Here is a 7,512-nt window from a genome sequence, read left to right on the forward strand (position 1 = left end):
GAGAGAGAGAGAGAGAGAGAGAGAGAGAGAGAGAGAGAGAGAGCAATAGATAGTAAGACCAATTTTTATTATAATTGCTATGTAAATTAAATAAATGAAAAAGTTGCAGTTAATTTTATCTATCACTCATGAAAAAAGAAAATATTATACATATTATTACAGTTGTATGTATGTATATAAAGTAAATTATTACATGTGTGTATATAAAGTAACTATAATTAATTATAATTTTAAAAAATCTTAAAAAAACATATACATGATCAACTGTCAAAAAAATTATTAAAAAACCAGAATTCTTCCATTTGTTGAGGAAATTAATTAAACATTTTTAATTACATCTACTGCGTAATAATACAATAATTGTGTTTTACATACATTTTGTGATTTGTATTCATACATCATATTAAGTAATCTATTATAATAAAAAACGATTTTTATTTTATTTCAATAAATATAATATTTAATATTTGCAGGTATAATTTAATATGCTTATAGATCTTAATTAAAATATATGTATAATATATAAAAAGAAAACACTTCATAAATATATTTATTAATTAATAAACGCAAAAGTACTTACTCTACTAGTGTATAAGCGACGCTTATTGAATTATGTTAAAGAAGAACGAGAGAGTGTTCAAGATACATATATGTTAAAGTTGTTTTTCATATCTATGAGCAAATATTGCAAAAAAGCTTTGATTATTGATGCCAAAGAGTATACTTTATTAATTTTCACAATTCTAAACCTTTCGTAACATCAACGTGTTATTTTCCGATACTAATTATTTTCACTTTATTCTTTCAGATGCATGAAGCAATGAAATTAGCATATGTGTGATGTAAGTATATTTCTTTATATATTTTTTCAGAATCGTTTCGAAATTCAAAATATATACATATAATGAGCTTCTCTAAGAAAGTACATAAATTTTTAATAGAATCATTTATTTTAATTCATGTTAAGATGTACTTTTTTTCTAAAATCCATTTTATAATCTATGTCAAAAACTAATTGTTAAATTTTGTATTTCTGCAATTACAAATCGTGTGCAAAAAAGAATATATAATTTTCACTGTTTTATTAATATAAAACGATTATTAATATAGAACTGCAAGCCTGTGAACACTTTTAAATTACAAATTTTTGTAAAACATAAATAAGAAGAAGCATAATAGCATAAATAAGAAAAAGCACAGTTATATTTTATACGCAAGATATTTTTTGTTAAAGTCATATATTTAAAATTATAAATGTAAATGTTTCGGTCAAGTCATCAGCACAATAAAAGAATGTGAGATGTTAAATAATAAAACGCTAATTAAAATGTAGAAATGAAGTTCATATCTGAAAATTATTCTGATTCCTCGATCTTTTTAACATATGAACTTAAATCTTATTTCTTGATTGCTGTATGTTAACACGGAATTGCCAAATTCTGACAAATTTAAATAAATTATTATCTTAATTTAATTTATTAGGTGACTTAATTATAAAAATTTACTACGTATTATCACAACAGTTACAATGTTGCGGTGTTATTGATGAAGAATATTCACAAAGACGAAAGAATTTGTCAGTACGAATATTAAGTAAAAAATTATAATTGTGTGCCGATATGGTTGTCGGACTTTCAACGCAATCAATCTGAAATATTAATAATCCCTCCAAATTTCCCAAATTTAATTTTAAAAAACTATAATAAAGTTATTGCGAAAAATATTGCCTCGGCCGAATCCGAAACTTACATTCAGATCGTAGTGCTTCGTATTGTAATTACAGTGACATTGTCAGCGCTTCGAGACGGTATTTATATGTAATGAGGGAAAAGGAAAGGAAAAATATTAGAAAGAAATGATTTATTAGTGAAGGGGAAACTATTTTTTAATTATGGATATAAAAATGATCAGGAAAATGTAATGTGTCAGTCTGCTTATTTAATACAAAATTTCTTATCTAATACAAAAATCTTGTTTCTTTATGCGTATCATCTTTGATTTTTTTTATAATAAGATATTTCTGAGAATTCAGAATTTTTTCTTTCTTTTAAAATTTTTGTGTTATCCAAGTCAATTTTGTGATTGTGTTCTAATTAATATTGGGAGACCATAAAAACTGCAATAGAAGCTTTTCTTATGTTAGTTTTTGTTTTTTCAGCCGAGTTCAATTTCCGTTTAGTCTGATCATAAGACATTGCAATCAGAACAATTTATTTGATAGATAACATTTGAACGATCTTCTTTTTTTAATATATCTTTTCCGTTTTATAAAAAGGTTTAAAGAATTCATAAGTTTATAAGCAACATTAAAGTTGAATTTATGTATATAATTTAAAATTTTTCTAAAACATTTTTAGAATGTGCAATAGTAAGAAAACTTTATACTTTTTATTTTCAATCTGGAATCAAAGATAGAAACATCGTTATGAATTTTTATATTATCAAAATTTTTTTTACATAACAACGCTTTATTCTATTATTGAAAATTAATGGAAAAAAGGAATTCTAATGGATATCCATTATTTAAAAAGGTGTAGATTAATGAATAAATATTTTTTTCGTGAAATTGGATGTGCAAGAAATAAAATTCTGTCTAATTGTTTTGTCTAATAATTATATCATTCTTATGTTCAATCAGATGGAATTAAAATTTAAATATTTACCTGAATTTGTAGGCTTTTTATAATTATCAAAAATTATCAATCATTACTTTAATATCCAAGACTCTAATTCTTTCATTATCGCTATATTCGGTAAATTGAATTCTTTTGTGGTATGAATTGAAAGTGCAAAGAATTGTTTCAATTTGATCTTTTTTAGCAGCTAATATAATATTGTCCATATGACGATAGTAAAATGGAATAGAAAAGGTTTAAAGTTTTAAAAATTTCATTTTCTAGATCTAATATTACGCAGTTGGCTAAAATAAGAGACAGAGAAGATTCCATGGGCAAACCAAAGATTTGTTTGAAAATTAAATCATTGAATTTGAAAAAAATAAGCTAAGAACCAATCAGTAGACAATATTTGAAAAATATTTTTTAAATATTCATTTCTTATTAATTATACATTTTGTCCAGTTTATTGTAGAAAAAAATCTTTATTAAATTTACATATTACATATTTTTTTTACATTTGTTATTTATTAGTAACGAAATTGTAAAGTACGAAATTGTAAAAAATATTTATTTAACGTTTATTTAACATTTATGTTTCTTTAATAATTTATTTGTAGTAATAATATTAAAAATCATTTATTCAACATTTATTCATTAATTTAATTTTTATTTGTCAACAGTTATTTGCAATAATAATTTTATAAAACATTTATTTTCAATAATGATATAAAAAATATTCATTTCACATTTAATTGTTATTAATTTAATATTTATCTGTATTAGGCATATACTATTTGCAGTAATAATTTGCAAAAACGTTTATTTATTAAGTCAATCAGAAAGTTCTGTCCGTTTAGCGGCGAACAACTGTAGCTAGAACTGTTGATAACTCTAATATCTAAACAAGCTTAATTTTTTAAATTTTACCATCTGTCAATAAAATCATTCAGTATATAAAAATATACATTCGCATTAATAACATTGCTTCTTGCTACATCGAAAATGTCGAAATTTGAGCCAAATAAGCGTTATTTGTTGATTGTACAATAAGCGCAAAGTATTAATCTTTTGCTTCATATGAAAAAAACTTGCAGATGAAGCTCATCGAATGCTTGCAGAAGTTTATGGTGATAGTGCTCCTTTAGACAAAACATGCAGAGAATAATTTCGATGCTTTAAAAATGATGATTTTAATGTGGAAGATGAAGAGCGTTCTGGACAGCCAAGAGCATTCGAAGACTAAGAATTGCAGGCATTCATGAATGAAAACTCATGTCAAACGCAAAAACAACTTGCAGAAACATTAAATTGTGCTCAATCTGTTATTTCTAATCGTTTGAAAGCCTTGGGAAAGGTCTACAAGGAAAAATGGTCCCATATGAACTGAAGCCAAGAGACATTGAAAGGCAAAAAACTATCTGTAAAATTCTGTTTGTTAGACAACAAAGAAAGGGGTTTTTGCATCGTATCGTTGCTGAGGCTGAAAAATGGATTTATTTTGACAACTCCAAACGTTGAAAAACCAGTTGTGACCCCGATTCAATTTTCAACATTGACATCAAAGTGAAATATCCATGAAAAAAAAAACAATGCTCTGTATTTGGTGGGATCAGAAGGATGTAGTGTATCATGAACTGTTAAAATCTGGTCAAACAATCACAGGGGATCTTTACCGAGAACAAATTATCCGTTTTGAGTCGAGCACGAAAACCGAATACGAAACGAGACAGCACAAAGTGATTTTGCTTCATGACAATGGCCTCACATCACAAAATTTGTCAAGGAAACGTTAGAAGCACTTCGCTGGGAAGTGCTACCTCATGCGGTTTATTCACCAGATTGTGTCCCTTCCGAGTACCTTGTTTTGATCGATGGCACTTGTTGAGGAACATTTCAATTCTTATGAAGATGTCGAAGAATAGATTTCTGACTAAATAGCTTCCAAAGATGAGTCATTTTTTTGCCGCGGAATTCGCTAGTTGTCCAAAAGATGGAAAAAAGTCATCGCTAATGGACAATATTTTAATTGATGTATTTTTTCATTTTGTTTCTTAAATATATACTTTTTGCAAAAAAACGGACAAAATTTTCCGATTGACCAATATCATTTATATAACACTTATTTAATTTTTACCTCTTCAATATTTATTTTCAAAAAATATTTTAAGAAACATTATTTAAAATTTATGAAAATTTACTTAATATTAATGTAACATAAACCGGTTTCACCAACGCTAATTACTTAATTGGCCGTATAACTGATTAATTGTGTTTACTATTTAATAGGAAGTTGTCCACTTATGGTTGACCGAGTTAACTTACTGATTCGGCTTAATCGAGTTGGTGAAACAGATCCTTTGTATATAATACTAAGTATCCAATTCAATTAATAATAGTTTTAATTTTTCTTCAAGGATATTCTCATGAAGGTCTTCTTATTCCAACTCAAATTAAAACTCAGATACTACAATCTTAACCAATCAAGTTAAATTGTATCAAATTAAAAAGTAAAACATAAATGATATTGTCTCTTGTTATTTACTTAACTCTAATTATAAATATTATTCGTATGAAAGATTTGATATCAACAAATTGACGTCAAGTTAAATTCCTCAAAATTTTATGTATTATTCGTAAAAAAGATTTGATATCAACAATTGGCGCCAAATTAAATTCCATGTAATTCGTACTAAATTAAATAAATAATATCAACTTTAACGATATGTATCATTTCTATAAAGGATTTGATATCAAGAACTGACACCAAGTTAAATCCCATTTCTTTCTACCATACCAAATTAAATAAATAAAAAATATTAATTTAATGTATCATTTGTATAAAAAATCAACAACTATGGCGCAAAGTTAAATTCTACTATTAAAATAAAAAGTAAAACCAAATGATACTATTTTTATTATTTATTTATTTTAAATGGTAATATATTTAATTTTTATACAAATCTAAATATACGTATATCTTATTGAAAGATTTTTCTATTCCAATCCAAATATTTTAAATTACTCTTAAATGAAATTATTATATCATTAATTGTTGATATAATAATTGTATTCATTCAAAGACATTTTCTCTTCCAATTAAAGTAGTGATTATTTAATTTTCTTTCAAATATTATCACAAAATTGCGTTACTTTGCTCAATTTAAGTATCACACACATATTATCACAAAAAATTGAAAAGTTATGCGTATAAAATGAAAAAATTTAATTTAAATAGAAAAATTTTTCATGTAAAAACACTTGGTGCTGCTAAACCTGCGTTGCAATTTAAAAAAAAAGGCAGAAATTACGCGCGAAAAGAATGAAGTAATCCTGTTCCTTAATTATGGATGATATAACGATTAAAAAAAAGAATAGTATATATAATATACAATGATTATATATATATAAATGATTATATAGGATATATTGCTTATGGGAAACACATGAATGATATTTATTTATCTAAAGCTTGCCTAATAGCTTCCAGTATTATTGTACTTATGGTTGTAGATGTTAATGGTCACTGGAAGCTTCCAATTGCGTATTATTTTATAAATTCATTGAGTAGCATGGAACGAGCAAATACAGTAAATGATACATTAATATCTCTACATGAAACCGGAGTTTTAGTTACTTTCATCACTGATAGACCGCGAAATCACTTTGCAATGGCTATACAATTATGTGCGAAATTAAACATTGACGACGATTTGCAAGTTTATTTTTTACATCCGATTTCAAAAGAAAAAATTTTTGTACTTTTGGATCAAAGTTTACATTTGTACTTTGGAATTTCCGTATTAAAACTGATACGCAACTCATTTGGAAAACTGCAAATCATCGTTGACGAAGATGGTTAGATATTAAGTTAGATTAAAGTGATATTTTCTGGAGAAATTGAAGGAAATTTCAAGAATAACACGGTTTGCATGCTGCAACTAAAATTAGCAGACATTTGAATTGGCAGAATGAAAAAATGAAAGCTTCTCTGGCAGCTCAAACGCTTAGCAACAGTGTTGCAAAAGCATTAGCATATTTACATGATGACTTGCAGTTATTAGATTTTAAAAATAATAAAGGTACTGAAAAATTTTGTCTCATGATAAACGAAGTATTCGATATATTGAATTCGCGCAATAAATTTAATACTGATCCATAGAAAATGTCTATTTCAAGCTGTATTATTCATGACATTCGAACCAAAATCGCGAATATTGTAACGTACATAAAATTTAAATGTTCATTGACTGTTAATGGTGATTTAATTATTCGCTGTAATTATAAGACAGAATTTATTGGAATGATAATTTTTTTATATAGTGGCATTTTTTTATATAATAGGCATCTTTGATACTTGGATCGTAAAAAATCTTTCTATCCATTACTTATTGACTTATAAACTACCACAGGATCATCTTGAACTATTTTTTAGGTTTGTGAAGTTGGCATCCCTAAATGCGAATTTTGACAAAATCTAAATCGCAATCAATTGTCCATGATTTGTCCACATTTATCCATAAAAATTTTTGTCCATCCTCCAAAAAAAATTATAAATAAATAAAAAATTCTAGCACTTCCATGAGTACTTTCTTTTAAATTACGTATGGGATTCGATTGTCCAGCATTTGTCCGCGTTAGTTTATAATTCATCCTTTATTGTCCACTTTGTGTAGAGGAATTATAAACAAATAAAGAGAATTTTGTCAAGAGCACTAAAAGTGCATTTATTTTTAAAATATTTTAAATTGATTGTCCATAATATATCGTTCACACTTTGACAATACGCAACTAGCAAACTTGTACACAACTATATTTATATAATATTATTAATAAATATTATTTATATAATAATATTTATATTTATATAATAATATTTATTTCACAAAGGTATTTT

General features: G+C 25.8%; 1 protein-coding gene across 1 annotated transcript in view; it reads right to left on the bottom strand.

Moving 5' to 3' along the window:
• Positions 1-7,512, bottom strand: part of LOC108693389 — a 21,901-nt gene that overhangs the window by 4,288 nt on the left and 10,101 nt on the right. The window lies entirely within an intron of this gene.

This window comes from Atta colombica, unplaced genomic scaffold (genome assembly GCF_001594045.1).
Source record: "Atta colombica isolate Treedump-2 unplaced genomic scaffold, Acol1.0 scaffold1, whole genome shotgun sequence".
Classification (NCBI taxonomy): domain Eukaryota; kingdom Metazoa; phylum Arthropoda; class Insecta; order Hymenoptera; family Formicidae; genus Atta; species Atta colombica.